General features: G+C 46.2%; 1 protein-coding gene across 13 annotated transcripts in view; it reads right to left on the bottom strand.

Moving 5' to 3' along the window:
- Positions 1-18,382, bottom strand: part of LOC111863799 — a 512,607-nt gene that overhangs the window by 51,958 nt on the left and 442,267 nt on the right. The gene's annotated exons all lie outside the window — the stretch shown is intronic.

Raw genomic sequence — 18,382 nt, forward strand, 5'->3', positions numbered from 1 at the left:
ACTTCACGCCACAAGTTCCAAAGTTCGCCCCGGTAATGGAACGTCCAACGTCCGGACGGTCAGCCAGAGACACAGGGGGCAAGCGCGCGGTTCCGTCGTTACGCTAGTATCCGTAAGCTTGCAGCATGAAGCATTGCTAACGTAGGCACTAATCGGCTTTCGGTGTATAGCTTCGAGATGCGGCAACTTTATCGCGGGATGGATGCGCCCCAGGGGCGGGTCCGAAAGTGATGAAGCAGAGACTGCTACCCTCGCCTAGAATCAACCATGGTCGTCCTGCGTGTATCCAGTTACTATCTTGACTGAGCTATCCTTACTTTGTATATGTAGGTAGTATACCACAGAGCAGGAGGTACAACGGTGACGATCTGGACCTGAATTCGGGAAATACGAGACACCGGTACTTCGCGATTTTCCCCAGTTCCTCGTGGCCAATGGCGGGCGGTATAAAGCCCCAATCGGGCCATGACCACTTTCTCCCAAATCACTCCCAATCATTCCACCATACTGACGCTACTCGGTCTGAGATACCGATTTCGCCGTGACATAACCTACAGAAGAAACACGATGAACTGCTTACTGCTTCCGGAACTACTCCGCAGCAATTGCATTCGGCGTGGGCTGTGACGTAGAAACGTAGGGTAACTGATCAACTGGAAAGGGTCTGGGAAGGAGATTTGGCCTAACCGAGATACTATCCAGACACTGGCCTAGAGGGACTGAGAAAAACCATGAAAACTTGTCATGACAGGCCATGTTCCGGTCCAGAGTCTAGCCGAACACAAGAGCGTTACCGCTACAGTAAGCTGCTTTGCCGCTGATTGATCTGAGAACAAAATGAGCCCCGTGAATAAGACATGTGAGCGAAATGTTGCATGCGGTAACCACTGTTCGCACTTCCATATAACTCGTGTGCTCCCTACAACGGGGTGAGCGCTGACGGGAAGCGCAACAACACAGCAGCTTTTGGGAAATCTGCGATGGTTAATTTGTCACAACTGCATGCTATTTTTAAAGGCATCACCTAAATCCACTGTGCGAGGAATTTGTTGAGATGCTAACAGACACTCTGCGGTCAAGACAAGCGCCACTTTTTATAGCGCCCCAATGCCCATTAACGTGTTCACAAAAGCCCACCCCCGATGCTCATCGCCAGCCAGTTCAAACCTACTCACGCCCAATTCCTATTTCATTCAGAGCCTCTACTAACTTCCCAAATCCTCCCTCCTTGATACCGATATTACGAAGTAGCACAAATGCACGTACTTTCTGCCTCACACATTAACATACTCTTGCAAGCAGTTCGCAACCTCTTCAATTCCTGATCCATCATAGGGTAAGAGATTTGTAACACTGCATGGTGTCACAAAGAGAGGCCCAAAATCTGATCAACGCAGTGACAGCCTGCAAGTTCTTACAGTGCGGGTGAGCAAGTTCAACATCCTGAGGAAAAACAAGTTCCTCCCTTTGTGAGGATGTGCTAATGTGCTGCCTGGTAGGTACCATCGCTCACCTCAGAAGGCGGTGACAGATGATAGGAAGCAATGGTGGAATGATCACCACTAGGGGAAGACATAAGAAGCTCGGAGAACAACGTGACCCAGTTACATGACGTCATCCGAGTCCCTCGCTTAGGGAGGCACCGTCTGACAAAATGTGAAATTATTACAAGCGTAATTCAATGTTTAGGTTTATGGACAGGACACAAGACGACCAAAGGTTCCAAACCGATTTGTAGGAAGCATTAATCTGCTCATAATTTCGTCTTTACTGTGAATGTCAATATGGCCTACAAATCAGCCCTCGAAACACCTGCCCTCTGTTGACGGAGAAATTAACTACTAACGGCGGCCTGTGAACACATTCTTTGAAGGAGATTCGGAGGAGTGGAGTCAGTTCCCACCTCATGACTCGTGGTACGCGGATTCAAACCCGGCGGAGGTCGTGGAATTTTTAAGGGCGGAAAAATTCAGGGAACAAGTCCTCCGGGAGGGACTTTAAGCCGTGGGTCCCGTGTCGTAGCTTTACGGCACGTAAAAGAACCTCATATCTCCAAAGGAGGTCACTGAGCCAAATTCAACGACGTTTCCCGCCGAACAGTAGTCTCTAACAACTCTGATAGATGGGGGAGGCATTATAGATACCGCCAAGCCAGTAGAGGCCGAACTCGCTGGCTCGGTCGGGACTCATGGTACGCACCAATATCGGTAGGGTATAGAGACTGGTAGAATATCATAGCGGGAAGCACTAGGTGCGCGACCAACAGCTTTCTAGCTATTCTTCTCGAGCCAGGATTGGTGGAGCTCTAAATAACGCACATCAGACGGCCGAAGTGACACTGCAGCGTCCGTGGGGGAGGGACGCTCATGAACAAGAAATCAGTTCCAGTACAGAATTTGGTATACAGCAGGTCTATGTAATGACGGGCAGCTTTCTCACATGAATTGCATTCGCACCACTAGACAGGCGAATGAATCCTGAATGCAGTTGTTAATACGAGGGAGAGCCAGAAAATACGTCACAAACGGAAGTACAACAGCTCTAATGGACGTAATAGGTTTCCTATATGCCTCACCGGGTCGCAGCACAGCACAGCTTCATCGTACAGGTAGCAGAGGCGCATGCGCAAGTTCAGAGGCTGATTTCAGCGGTAAAAATGGTGACCGTGCTTGAGGAGTATACTACAGAAGAGCAAAGTTCTGTTATGCTTTTGTTGTGGGCAAAAGGACTCAATGCAAAGGATATTCATAAAGAAATGCTTCCTGTTTTATATGGTGGGAAGTGTCTGTAGCGTAAAGAGGTTCCCAGGTGGGTCGAGAAACGTGGAGAACGTTTCCCTGATGACGAAGAGGTTGAAACGGATGCGTGGAAGTGGCTGAGACAAAGAGTCAAAAACTTCTATGAAGCGCGTTTCGAGCCACTGGTAAAGCGATGGGACAAGTGTATCAGTGTTGGTGGAGAATGTCGAGAAATAATTTTTTCCGGTTCGAATATCACATGTTTTGCGTTTTATATCCATTTATGACCTATTTACTGACTCTCCCTCATACCATTCAGAAAACAGCGTGGGCCTGCGTTACAAAAGTATACCGATAAAGGCTGTTTACGGAAACAATCGCTGAAGAGTATTACCTTCTGGGCTGCAGTGCCATGTAGTGCGGTTCACCAACGTTTCGAAGGAATATACTGCCTCCATCTTCAGGATCAAAGAGTAAGCCAAGCAATTAGCCAGCTTGCTTCATCTACCTTGCTGCCTGCTTGGATTACTCTTCGACTCTGAAAGTGTAGGCAGTAAATTACTCCGACACGTGTGAATTCCTACACGACTACACGGCGTCACATCGCAGAAGATAGCACTATTCATAGACATCGCTGTAAGAACCTCAAGTAGTACAGAATAGCTGTTTACTGTAAAAATCATACGAATCCCATAAATACACACAATGAGAGCTATTTTGGGTGATATTTCGTCATTTTCAGTTCGAATGCTATTGCTTTGTCTATGCCATGTCTTTGTCATTCAGACATGGCCCTGACAAAATGGGCTTTTGTTATCTGGACGAAAAATTTCCGTTCCTCGCCATTATGTTTCACATCCTTAACCTTCAAGAGTCCAAGGTGACCAGCAAAAAAAATTGGACACTGGAACCACCCATCTCACCTCCGATGCTTGGGGGGGGGGGCACTCACCTGTGCTTCTGGAACCAATAGTTTGATGCTCAAACCCCCTGAACCAGAAAGTTCACCAACATAATATTCACAAAATCAGTCTCTACCTTCCAAAAAACATTCAACGTCTCCGTTAAAAGACCAATGCTCTTTTGAAGGTAATCGTTAGTTGTTTAGAGCAATGGTTCCCAAAATTTCTGACACGATGCCCCTACTTGGTTTCCATTAAACCTTCATACCCTCCCTCAACCTATTTACAGAAATATATGTAACCCTTCGCACTCGGATTTGCATTACTGTCCATGATCAACTGGTTCGCAAGTGGGTAAAACGGTAACATTTTGAAAACGGAAAATGAAGCGCCGGGCTCTTTATTTGGCAATGGATAGTGTAACAATGTCGAAATCCAATGGCTCCATTTTTTTAATATCTACATTAACAATTCTTACTATAACATATAGATCATATTTTCAAATTCAGCTAAACAGAACGATTTAAACTCAGTCTGACGCCAGAAAATGATTTCTTCTCAGTGACTCTCACTCCCACGTGGGTTGGAAATGACTACTTTAGAGTCAAGCCTAAAGCATAATATAAACCCTGTGGGCAAAACGCAAAGTTATTTTAAATCTTAAAGTACGTTATATGGTAAAGCTATTTCAGTAATAGGCCGCGGAGGACCAGGGTTGTGAGACGTCGAGGCTCCCACATTTTCTATACAATCGGCTCACAGATGGCGGTAAGGTTGTCAGGCTTATGCGCCGGCGCCCTTTACCCCCAGAAAGTATCCTGGTACTCATTTCTGTTAGAGGCTGAGTCGACCCTAGGGCCACAGTGCGGCTGGAAGGATTGGGTGTATTGAAAAATCCAATGACCTCATCGGGAATCGAACCCGCTTGTAGCACAGTGCCTCAAGGAACTACGCTACCGCGTGCACCACATACAGTTACTGCTGGGCTTAAACGTGAGGCACTAGAGACACTTCACCATTAAGATACACCATAGCTCAAGCGGTTAGTCGCTGGCTTCCCACCGCGGCGGCCCGGGTTCGATCCCGGGTCTGGTCAAGTGGGATTTGTGGTGGACAAAGTGGCGCTGGGGCAGGTTTTCTCCGAGTACTTCGGTTTCCCCTGCCAATCTTCATTCCACCAATTGCTCTACGCCGCCATACGGGCTTGCTCTTTCAACTCGTCTCAAACTTGAGTTGCAGAGAGAGATTGGAAGGACGTACCAAGTCATCGGCCTTGTACGTTTCGAGCATGGAAGTTATCTGGGGCCCAAGCAACGCTCACTAGTCTCGCTCAACAAATTTGCTGTTTCCCGTTGGATACCAGGTTTCGTGAACAGCTGACGAAACACAAAATTCGTTAAAATAATATTTATTAACTCGGTTCCTACCCCACAGACACAAGACTGCTTCTCCACCATAAAGACCTTTTAAGGCTATTTAGGAAACCAACGTCTGTTTATTGTGAGAAACACACGAAACATACAAATATACCCTGGGCAAAATCCAGAGTTTTCAGATGAAAGCAGGTGGTACATACTGTTACCGCTGTATTTCAAAGGGTTAATCTTCAATGAGACAAGCAGATGACCCAACACGCTGTTCACTGGACATACCATTTCGGCCACTTGAACACAGGCCACGGCAGACGCTCCACCAGCTGTGCATTAGCTACCCGGACCCATAGAATCGAGCTTGCGACATAGGCCCACACAAGTTCGGATCTACGGGTTCGAGTGGCTAAGCAAACCCTCGCTGACCCTCTTGCTGTAGAAACGGCGTTCCTGTGCATATTATCACAGAGCAACTGAAAACCAAGCATACACATACTATACTTTGTGCAGAACACCTCTCAGGTACGTCACACCTTGAGCAGGCAACCTTACAGAAGAAACATTCCCTGTGTGTTGAAAGAGATCTCCAGTATGGAAACTCTGGTTCCCATCGCCTGCTAAAAATAAATCTGGCAGCTTTTTAATGATGATGCAACGATCGGCCTAACTCTCTGGTAATGACGCACTCAAAGATGATTTTACAGACAGAAGAAGGCCGACAACATGTACGTGTAATTACAAAAGTTCCGGTTTAGTTAATAGCCGTGAAACACAAAGTGTGGCTCATTAACCTATAACAGTGCGCAATGTCTTCCGGGAAATTTTCAACAAACTGTTGGGGCAGTGTGTGTTTGTGTCTCTGATACCTGTGCCGAATTCACCAATGCATACATATTTGGGTACCGGTGCTTCTCCGTTCGTATATCTCGCAACCCCCCCCCCATTCCAGTCGAATATCTGAGACACAACCTAGTCATGTGACTATTCCCGCCTGGTTTTACTAGTATAGGCACCAAAAGAACATGTCTCAGCAGATCGCCATCGCCAAAGCCAACGTAAAACTCTGAAGTCTGCAACTCAAATGTATCATATTTAGAAACACAGAAAACGCCCGTCTTCATTGCAGACTAAACGATGACTGCTGTTTGGACAAGAACACTGGGAATCATGCAAACGCTGAAGCAGCCAGTGCGAACAGTGACAATGATGCTGTATCTGTTACAGAAGTCACACATCTTATGACATCCAACATCACTGCGTGAACAACTCCAGGCCTACACTGACTGCTGCTTATGCAACTATGTACTGGTCTGTCAGAAGTAAATTCTAATTATCGGTATGTTGGTACTGTTAGCTGTGGCGAATTAAAAATACAATACTTAGGCAGCATGACTTCCATACGAAGTTTTCAACATCAACAAAACTCTTATGAAATACATTTGTGGGGACAGACTCTCACGGACAGGTCAGTAAACTACACCTTCATTACACAATGGGAACTACACGTTTCATGTTTAAACCGCAAGGCTGCATGACTGTCTTCCGGATTACGATGCCTTGTTGATAGGCAGACAGGTACATCACATCAAAACATGGGTTTCATTCCAAAGAGGTCCTAAACGTTTCGGGGCTAGCGTTATCTAAGATACTGTCACGTGTATGAATGTGACTACAGACGGGGTTTGGACTGGATATTGGATTTACTGACTACTTATACACACGACTCGTTAAGTACAAGTGATTACAGTGCACACCGCTGAGCTCCACAATTTACAAACCACCTCAGCACCCTGAAGCCCTTTCCAGCCCGCTGTGTCTTCACTAGCCGTTCCCTGGTAACAGCTTCTAACAGCTGAGATTCTTCAGCTTCTCATGCACAAGTCATCTCTTCACAGAGTCCCGTACAGGACTGACTTGGTAGCCCCAAATGTCTTCCTTATAGCTCCTCGGCACGGTCCACATAGAAAGACCCTGTTTCCAATAGTACCTCTATTGTTGCGCGTCGATTCGTTGCTACCGGCACGTGCTTACCGAGCCGTTGCCTAGAAGCGTTTCTGGTATATTCACCTGCCTCGTGGTCTTCGCACAGTAACGGCTCTACACGCTACGATATTTTATATATTTTAAAAAAACTGACTGAAATTCATGCTGAGGTCTTCTGAGCTGTAGGATTGTGCAGGCTGGTGGGGTGGGGGGCAGCGTGCGAGAGGAAAGCGCTGTTATTCAGAGTTAAAGTCGCTTCAACATGAGGCTTCACCGTCGTGATACCCTTAAATCCTACTTAAGTTACGAGCAAAGCTCAGTCTGGATATTCTTGCAGGGCACGAGTGGGGAATACACGACTAACGCAATATAAAGTTAAATCCTCTCTAAAAATCTTAGTGAAATCCAGTCCGTGGTTTCGGAGATCAATATGCTGACGAACAACACACACAAAACCGAGATTCCTCTCTCTTCTATCTTGGACAAAGAAACGGCGAAATCAGACCAGTTCCAAAGAAACAAGAAATTTCGTCAAAGTCGCAAACCTGATCTATGCTACAGATTAGCGTCCAGCTCATCATATAGTTTACAACCTACATTAACAGAGAGCAGCACATGTGTGTCAATTGGAATGCTATCCGCCAGACTCCATAGCGTGCACCAACTACGAAAAGGCCTGACCAGGTTCGCGTTCTTTGAGCAAATATTCAGTTATTAGCAGCAGTTTAAAGGGACAGAAGGTCGAAATAGTTCAACGTCGGACATGACGGTTGATTAGAGGACGACATATGTTCCGTACACTTATTAGCAGCTTAGCGATGACATAATTATGGCGAAACATGTTCCTTTTACGAAATCTGTCACGTGATACAGATAGAGAAAAATATGCGTTTGTTTTTTCTTTATGTTTCCACACTGCTGCACATATTTTGATCAAATTTGGCACGATGGTGCACCTCCCTGGGGGTGGTTTTAGACACTTCAAAGCGTGCAGGGGTTGAGTCCAAGTCAACTTATTTCCCCAGGCCTACTTCTGTAAAGGAGCGTCCACATTACTCGTGCTCGTATGACTCGCTATGCTCGCGAGTAATGTGGACGACATGACAAGTCACGAGTCAAGCAAACTTTTAATTTTTAATTTAAAAATTATAGCCAATAAATTAAAATACGACTACAGCCTATACACACTACGAGTAAATATACGGATCCTCACGCGCCGAAGCCTGGCGAGCAACTGATGTAGTGTGGACGAAGACTTACGAGCACAAGTAAAAGCCCGAAGAGTCTCCCGACGAGCACAAGCCTGGCGAGCACGAGCACGAGTAATGGGGACGCGCCGTAAGAAAGGCGGCATTAGGATCGTGGCAACAGTGGAATCGTTGGTACAATACGGGAAATCCCCATACTACGTTCTGCTGTTGCTAGGACATGGGGAAGGAACCCAAACTATCTACTGCCTTTCCCAGGATAGCAGGGAAAACCCAAAGTATCTTCTGCCAGTGCAAGATTTACTAAAAACGTTTTCCTCATACTCGTACGTGTGCATACGCCCAGGCAACACAGAACAATTTATCTAGTAATGTAAGGATTGTTGCTGATGATAAGGTACTTCTGTCAGTTGTTCAAATGCTTCTGAAATGAAGTCATTCAGTTTCATAAGTTCCTGTGTGATGGTTTGGAGTTACCGACAGAAAAATAATAACACACACACAGAATTTTATGAGGAATCCTAAGAGTCAGCGGCAAAACCAAAAATTGGGAATATTAACATGGAACCTACTTGGTGATCGTTATGTATCCAACTAAATTAAGATTCAATGACAGGCTTATGCAGTGAGGTCACCGTCTTCAGGATATGACGCCATTAGTTCGTCGGTAAGTACCAGCTTGATACCCCATCTTCTTCTACTTCTATTCTAACGAAAGCAGCAGGATTCTCCGAAACGTCGTTACTATCTACCTACAAGACTACACAACGTCGCATCGCTGACGATCGATTGCGCCGACAGGTTCTGAACTCTCGCCATTATTAACGTTCTAACGCCGTGAACTCAAGCAAGAGGCTACTGGTACAGCTACTGCATCGATTGAAATGCCGTCTGGTAGCAGTGCAGTGTACTACAGCATCCTCGCTCAGAGACGAAATGTTGATAATCGCAAGGTCCTTGACATAGCCAAGGAACTGTTGTGTCTGGGCTTCAAACGTCCGCGCATGCCCAGTACAGTGCATGACCACTGCCGCGCTACACTGAACTTCGTTGCGAGACTGCAGCCTAATGGCGGCGGTGAATCGGATCGGCTACAAGCTCGGAGAATTGTCTAGGATCAAGGTGAAGTGCAGGGCTCGCCGGCACCTGTTACTCGGTGTAGGAGCGGCAGGGTTCAAATCCCCACTGTACCACCTCCTGATGACGGATGAATGCGGTGTATTTGTGGCAGGAGATGGGTAAGACCAAGCAAGTCCTTTAGTACTGTGGCCTCCTATGGGCTCGCTTCACTAGCCCCTGACGATAGATGAGAATAGAGCGTTCACGCTGTATGAATGGCAAGTCCTCATTGAAAAATTTACTCCAGTGCTACTTTGTCCACCACAAATCCCACATGCACTAAGCAGGCATCCGTGAAGAGCAGCGAGAGACCAACCGCCTGTCCTCAGCAGTACATGGAGGAAGCAGGAAGTGGTACCTTCACACCCTGGGGACAGGACCATGAATGGCTGGGTGGGCCCTGCTGAGTGGCAAGTTACTGTGACGTTCTGCATATGTGGGACCTCTTCCACTGGTCCCCAGTGAGCGAACGATATTTAGGATTTCCCGATGGGTAGATGAGCAATTTATGGGTACAGAGAGGCAATTTAATTTATCAAAGCCATCATGTATCTGTTTTTCCACACCAAGTAACCTCGAAATATCGCTTTGTAAGAGGCAAGTTGTGAACAAGATTCGAGGTTTTCACAGCGGTTAGTACCCAGGTTGTCTTCACCCTGAAAATGGATGCAGTATATTCCTCCGAAATGTTGATAGCCACCTACAAGACTACACTGTATCACAATGCAGAATATCTATAATGTGAATTTATTCAACAGACTCCTTGTGTCACAGAAATGCAAAGGTCGCTACTGGACCACATACCGAGCGAATCCTCATTTCTCCAAGATTCATTTTATAATACGGTATAGTGAGCACGTTCTCTGAAATGATAAAACTTGTACTCCATTGCAACCAGTTCGAGCCTCGACCGGGACACAGGCTTACCTGGCCGACCTTTCTCTATGTTCGTCAGAGAAGGGCAAGGCGACGTCCCTCCAAAATCTTTTCAATCCATCATTTACTAATTTTCCTACCACTGAACGGTGTACAATCTCAGCATCTGACGGCATCGTTATACAGTGCGTACAATCAAGTGCGCGCCGCGGCTGCAATTTGCCGTGAGTCATACCACCGCAGAACGGATGCAGGCACGGGGAGGAGTTGCAACACTCCCCGCGACTGCATCCGTTCTGCGGTGGTATGACTCACGGCAAATTGCAGCCGCGGCGCGCACTTGATTGTACGCACTGTATAAGCAACAGAATCTAAATTTCGAGCTCTTAACCAGTGTCTTTCCACAAGGTTTCCCCACATAATTTTGCATTTCTTCTTTTCCTCACCGTCCCACCACCCAGCCAGAACTCCACAGCATGGCGAGACTGGTATGTGGACAATCGTGACAACACTGGCCAGAGTGGCCACGCAGTAAGGTGTCCAATAGGGCATCTACTATCCTGCGCATGATACGTAAACAGAAGTCCTGTCAACACAATTATATTTTACAGTATGTAATCAATTACATGTAAATTTCCTTTATTGTGCGACAAGTTTCGGGCTACTGAGCATCACCAGGTTATTTCACATACAGGCCTACTGATGCTTATAGGTTGCACTAGACAATGTTTACAGATTTTGTGTAGGTACATAATTGTATGGACTGATAAAGGTGAAGCTGACTGAATTTGTTGTAACTGTGTTTAATCTTTGAATGTTGGGATGTCTACACCCCCCCCCCAATCTCTTCGCTGCAAATGTAATGTGGGGTGCCGATCTGATCTGTGTCTGCCATGACCACACAGGTCGCTCCCTCAGCTGTCAATCAGACGCTGGTCACGTTGCTCCGGTTCGTACAGTTCACGTTTCTTGGTCTTGTCTGGTGCGTGTGCCGCAGCAACACTGTCCCTTCCAGGTTTATGTCCTACAATTCCCGAGCCTCTGTGCGAATGTTGCGATAGTACATTAACATAACAACCTGTCCAGTATCTACCAAGATACTGACCCTCTCGACAGACAGAAAACACACTGCGTCTCCGTGCAGTTGAACTCAGTGGTAGCCACGAAGCATATTAACTTCTGGGAAGTAACGCCGTGTAGTCTGTTAGGCCGACGTTTCGAAGTGACGTACTGCCTCCATCTTCAGGTTCGAAAAGGCAAAGCAAGAAACCAGCAACACGTAGCCACCACGCTCTGCTAGTTTCCGTTTGGTTTCCTTCGATCCTGAAGATGATCGCAGTACGATCCTCCGAAACGACGGCGAACTTGTACCTAACTACGCGACGCCACGTCTCAATTAACAGTGCTCTGAATTCTGTGTTTCAACTCCGAAGACTAACAGATTAACAATGTTGAAAGACATGATTTGTTTATTGTGAGAAATGCAAGAAATCCATAAATACTTTTTAATGTGGAAAGCATTCAGTTATCACGGCATTACAAAGATTCCTAGTCTCCACAGTGGATACAGCGTTCTTACATTACCTGCCTACTTATCAATCAATCAATCAATATCCCTCGTCTGTCCGTGTCATAACTGGGGTTGGGGTGGGGGAACTGGGTTCCATCCCAGAGCAGTCCATTCCGGATTTGAGGCAATGGGACAGGGTCTTCTTCCCTTCCCTCGGGTTTCCGCCCTCCAAGCCTGCCCTTGAAGTGTGTGCAACCAGCCGGCACGTTGTCACCATATTCGCTCTGAGAGATAGTGCAAGCCATTTACCGTGTGGGTAACCTTCCGGAGAAAACTCCTGTATAAGCATCTGACGTTACTAGCGCAATATAAATACCGAGGTATGTTGCAAATCGAATTAACTTTACATAAAGAGTCTGCGTTACTAATCGGCAATGAGGCACCTCACATGAAGTACAGCTGAGGTTTCAGCACCTCATAATTCCGTCACTTCTGTACACCAAAAGTTCGGTATTATGGGGCAGCAAATTGCTGGAACCACATTTTGTCGGCGCCACAACAAACAGGCAGAGGGTGCTGGAAGCTACCCTCGTCAATACTGACAGCGGTCAACATGTATTGTGACAAGAGCACAATGCTAAGTGACACGTCTTAACGCCTCCTGCAAAGCGATCGGGCAAGACTGTCTTACACGATCAAACGATTTGTAACAAGTGCCCTTATGAAGTTGGACAGGGTCGCACCTCCGCATTCCGAGATTGTCCTCATGTTACGGAACATGGTCCGCACCTCACCCTTCATGTTCCTTCAGATATCTTCAGCAGAACACAGACAACTCCTCTGCCAGACTATACGACGTCACGTAATCTTAATATTCACAGCCGTGAAAACCTCACAGCTCAAGCAGAAGGTTCGACTTGCAATGCTTGCCTCCATGCGACGTGCTATACAGAACTTACCACCGAACAGAATAACTTCCCTCTCTAGGATACGGCCGCAGTCAGTGCCTACACTACACAGGGTGTCCCAGCAGGAAATGTCAGTATCGTGGGAGGTCACAGTATCGGTTACTCTAGATGTACATATGTCCTGTTCCGAACGGTTTCCGAGACAGAGCTATTTCACTGTACACTGTACAGACGAGCAACACGCCATGTCCTCACACGAGTTGCAAAGTACACTGATGTTGACGGTAGAATTCTCGAAAATGTATTATACTAGGTAAACTGTACCAACGCCGGTCACGGTAGCCGAGTGGTCTAAGGCATGTGCTGTCTTCGCTCGCTCGGAAGCCGGGATCGTGGGTTCGAAATCCCACTCAGGGCATGGATGTTTAGTTTGTGTGTGTGCGTTTTTCTGTGTTTGTGTACAGGTAGAGGTCTCGCGACGAGCTCTTCACCCGCCCAAAGAATCCTACCGATTGTGTAAGGTCTAGAAAAACCGAAGTGAACGGAGAAGTTCATGGAGAAAGGCCTAGGCCCACTGGGGCTGTAGTGCCAAGGAAAAAAAACTGTACCAACTTTGTGGCTTGAGCAATAAATACCGGTTGGTAGAAACAGTACGTAACATCTCTTTCTTATCAACAGTTTTGGAACTGTACAGTGAAATAGGTCTATCTCGGGAACCGGTCAGAATAGGACACATGTACATATACACATTTCGCTCAGAGTGACCGATACTGTGACCTCCCAGAATACTGACCTTTCCTTCTTGGACACTCTGTACAGCGGCGAGACGTAGGATGAATAATAAAAGAGGAAGATTTTCTGAATGAACTGATCGTGGCCTAATCGTGGTATTATCCCGAAATTTGGCTGGAGGACCTGAGTAAAACTATGACAGTAAATGGCATGAGGCGTGCGAGTCTAGAGGTTTACCAGAATGCAGATCCTCTTGATGCTTCTGTCTGATCCTTAACATCCTGGCTTCCATGCCCATGAGCACGAAGTCCACCTACTCTACGAACCAAGGCACGTCATATCCTTAGGGAAGAAAAGTCCTGTGTAGCGTGAAATGGAAGTACGCTGAACACAGAACCTAGAAACACAGCGGTCTACGCCGCTAACGATGCTGCACCCCAGTTCCCGGTCGACGCAGTTAACTAGGTATGAACGTCAACAGTTTACTGGGTAGCAGGGCCCGACCCGGCACCAAACCTGCTTCAGGGACGCCGTCACCAAGCGGAAGCAGGACCTGCGCCAAGAAACTGGACCATACAAATGAATGCATCAATGTACATGATCGGAAGTTTCCAAGGCAGCGAGAACATCGTCCTCAGCACTGATCAGGCCGGTCTAGACGTATTCGAATGGTGCTCGGTTCGCATCTCGGCCGGGACACACGGCTATTCTGACTCAGAGCCTCGAGGCACATGCCAGAATAGTACCTCCAAGTCCTTACCAATCCATCATTCACTTATCACCCTATCATGAGATACTTTCGTAGTCTCGCTAGTGATAAAGTGTCGTCAAAAAAGCAAGAGAAAAAGCACCTCAGCAATGACACGTGTTTCGATCGTGTAAGACATATTCAAGCCGGGTGTATATTACATTGAAGGGTGCCACTTGTTAACGTGGGGTCCCGGCCACCCGCCTTGCTCCACGTGCCCCTTAATGACGGTCACCGTCTAGAAGTCTGCTAGAAGCTCGGAACCAATCAATCCATGTCCTCTCCGAGCCCCTATGTTGCTTAGGCAATCATACGGAACAAAATTCGCGAACCTGAACGTCTGAATTTCCTACCAGAGAATAAACTCGGGGAGCGTGTTCGGAACAGGCTCTAGCAATTTTGCCATTATGACGTAACGACCTACGTCACTAACTGATCATGACGCACCACCGTTCCCATGGCAGATGGAGTTTAGCTCGGTGTTCCGGCTGTAAAGACCTCTGAGGGAATTACTTTATTTCTGCACTGCACCGCTTATCGTCACCATTACATTCACGCCATATTACAGAGTATCCTGCCACAAGGCACCGTCACACCTTGTCGCCAATGCTGATGATGCAACAGCTTCCAGATCTTCCGTCCCTCAGCGTGTGCGCTCTTCCGCAATTCTGCGCTAAAACGCTTGCCACGAATGTTTTCTCAATACATCAGAAATGTCCTTGATATTGTGACATGACGCCCGAAAGCCGGAATACTGAAGTCCGAACAGATCTTCACTGCACATTCCCGCGGCAACGAATATACAAGCAAAAATCGAGTAACATCGTTGCTATACAAACGCTCTGTAATCACGCCTTCCCAACAATAAAGAGACTGTGTTTCCTGCGTAGTCCGTGCAAAGTGGATATAAAGAAGAGTTCAGTTCAGAAGAGTTGGTCGAGTTGCCAGACGCCAGCGTGCCAGGACATGAGCTTGGAAACAGAGGAATTGGCCGTTGCAGAATAGTGGCAAGAAAGGAATTGGGCTGTGAAGAAAAGACTTCATGTGTGATTTGAATTGCCAGTGATATTGTGATTAATCCGTTTCCAGGATACGACTAGTGAAGACTGAGAACCCTAGTGTGTGTATAACGGTGAACTGTAAAGTGTGTAAATCAGCGGTAGCGCTGTAATTGTCTGTAGTCTCGAGTTGTGTAAATAAGGTGTCAATAAATCCGATCACCCAATTGAAACCCCGTTCTATAACTCATGCGCAAAACCCCTACAATATGCTCCCACTTGCACCAACGGCTTACTGGTGTTCACATGCGTCGTGTTTCAGTCAATAAATCTGCTATTCTTGTTGTTTTTACTATTAGTGGACAGTGAGAGGTCTTCTCCACAAGTTAATCGTTAAGTATTGCGGCTTCTATGGTCCATTCCTTTCGTAACAAATATGTTCCCTCACTGGATAGCCATAAGCATATATATACAGGTTAAAGCTGAATTACGTATGTGTCGGTCACCTGGAATAACCTTGAAATGGAAAACTAAAAAACTGAAAATATTAAAAACAAATTTGCAAATTTATATTGCAGCAAACTTTCTCGCAACCGTTTAAGAACGTTTAATATGCAGAACACTCGGTTACAGACAACAGGATTTTGATGTTTATTTCTTTTTAATGTCTTTGAAGGTAAAACAGACTGTCACTCTGTCGTGGGTACAGTTCATCTTCGTGTACCTATTAAATTAATTAGGGACTTTTTCATTTTTGCTGTAAGCAGGTGTGCCAACCCTGCTAACATTATGAATAAGGATTTCTTTTACTATGTTACTTTAATTTTAATGTAATTAATATATTTTTCGTTTTAATATGTATTTTAAGATTTTGTCTGTTGGAAAGCACTCAAATGAATAATCACTATTATCGTTATCGCTGTTGCCTTGGACTGTCTACATATGTTATACGTTACCCTAGACAGACCTAACCTTGAATATGTAAGGTTCACTACGTGTACGAATGGCAGCGAGCTGCAACGTACCCAGCACAAGTTTCCTGCCCTCTGCTGGACTGCAACAACCACGTGCCAAGTGTCTTCATGCTTCAGAGGACTTCAAAACTTCACGCCTTCGCCTTCGAAAGAGGACGCATCAGCTCGATGCGCTGTTTCTTATTCAAGTTGACCTTTGAACTCAATTGTCCTGTTTTGGAAACTGTTGGTCTTCCTGCTCGGATTATCAGAGATTTCTCTATGCACAATGTCTGCATTTAAAAAAAAAGGTACAGTTATCCCTGTAACAGGCCGTGGAGGCCCATAGGTTTGCGAGAAGTCGAGGTTCACTCGTTTTCTAGACAATCGGCTCACAGATGGCGGTGAGGTTGTCAACCTTAAGTGCCATCCGAACTTTACCCCCCAGACGATTCCTGCTACTCATTTCTGCCAGAGGCTTGAATTGACACCAGGCCCATAATGCGGATGGAAGGATTAGATAAACTGAAAACAAAATACACTTCATTGGGACTCGAACCCGCGATCTTCCAGCTTGTAGCATAGTGCCTCAACCAAGTACGCTACCGCAAGCCCCCCAATGTCTGTATCTCAAAGCAAAATTGCCCTTCTACATTCGCTATAGCTGCTAACGTTTGCAGGGACCGTGACGTATTTGGAACCAGAACTGTTTCTCTTAATCGTATTGTTCTATGGTAGAGCTCAGTCGTTGGGCTACAGACTGGAAGGCCCGGGTTCGATTTTTCGCAGTGCAATATTTTTTTCTTCACAACATCCAGACCTACCCTGGGGCCGAACTAGCCTCATATCCAATGTGCACCGGGGGCTTTTTCCCCGGAGGATAAAGCGGTAGGGATATGTAGCTGACCACTCACCTCCATCTAGTGCCGAGGTCAAGAAAAGTGGAGCTATACCTCCACTCCCCATACGTCTTCGTGGTGTAGTGCTTAACTAATTAAGCACAGGGATAAGGTTAACTTTCAGTTTATTCAAGTTTATGCAGCATATGTATACGTGGACGTATATATATATACACACACACACATTTACTCAACAGCTCTACTGCCTTCTGTTGGGCCCTGGCCACTTTTTCAGTTTCTCAATCTCTTACACAGTCGGCAGGACTCCCTGGACGAGGATCAGCCCTTCGCAAGGCTGCTACCTTCATGCAGGACAGCACAAACAAAAAAATAAACGCACAAAGAAATCCATGCCTCGAATGGGATTCGAATCCATGAGCACTGTGTTCGAGCGGGCGAAGACATTTCATGCCACTGTAATCGGCAGACACACACATAGGCCCTACATATTCTTTCCTTCTCAACCAAGTATGGTTGCAACTGCTGTTACTGTCCAGATGAAACTTGTGGCCTTGTTTTGTGTTCTGTTTCTTTCGTGCCGATTTTGGGCTACTGTAGGTAAATAAAGGAATAAATTGAATTGTTTTTATTGTTGTTACTATTTCTGATGGTGTCTGTGCTCTGTGCAAACAAAAGGCATAACTGTAACCAAACTACAAGTATTTGCGCGTGCGTAACCGTAAGATCAGCCCTGTAACGTAGGAAACTTTTCCAACTTCATAAACCTGGCGTTGGATCCCATCCGCCCTTCGCAACGTGAAGTGAGATCTGGAGGATCATCCGCCATTTCCCTCAACTCCCCTTCCTCCTTGCGACCTCAATGTTTGAGAGCGAGGAGGAGAGGAGAGGAGAGGAGTGATGATAGACGATTTCTTACGGGCAAAGATCACAATTACTGCCTTTGAAGGCTCCCAGTCAGTTTCCACTCGTCCTTCGGGTAAAGGCTGGTAATATTGCAACTTAACGTGTTGGGAAGTGATGAGGGTAAAGTGTTAGGAAGGGGACTGTTTCGGGTTATGATCAGAGGAAAGAAAATGTGCAGTACGTTTACTGCGTTCGATTAAAATTTTGATCTAAATAATAAAGCTATATAAGAATCCATTTTTTACGGTTTGGTTTTGTATTCCAGAGGTACTCGGTTCGTACTTTGCTCAGGTTACTATCAGTTGTGACTAAAATGTCGCCTACAAAAGGTCACCCTCTCCAGTCAAATGGGGGCCATACCTTGAAACAGACCACAATCTCCTCCTTCGCGTAAGCCTACGTCTATATAAAGGTAAAGTTGTCCCTGTGCTTAACTAATTAAGCAATACACCATGAAGGCGTATGGGGAGTGGATGTCCAGATCCACATTTTCTCGACCTAGACACTAGTTCGAGTTGGTCAGCTTCATGTCCCGGCCGATTTACCTCCCTACCCATTTGATATTAGGCTGGGT

Source organism: Cryptotermes secundus, unplaced genomic scaffold, assembly GCF_002891405.2.
Source record: "Cryptotermes secundus unplaced genomic scaffold, Csec_1.0 scaffold1894, whole genome shotgun sequence".
Taxonomy (NCBI): Eukaryota; Metazoa; Arthropoda; class Insecta; order Blattodea; family Kalotermitidae; genus Cryptotermes; species Cryptotermes secundus.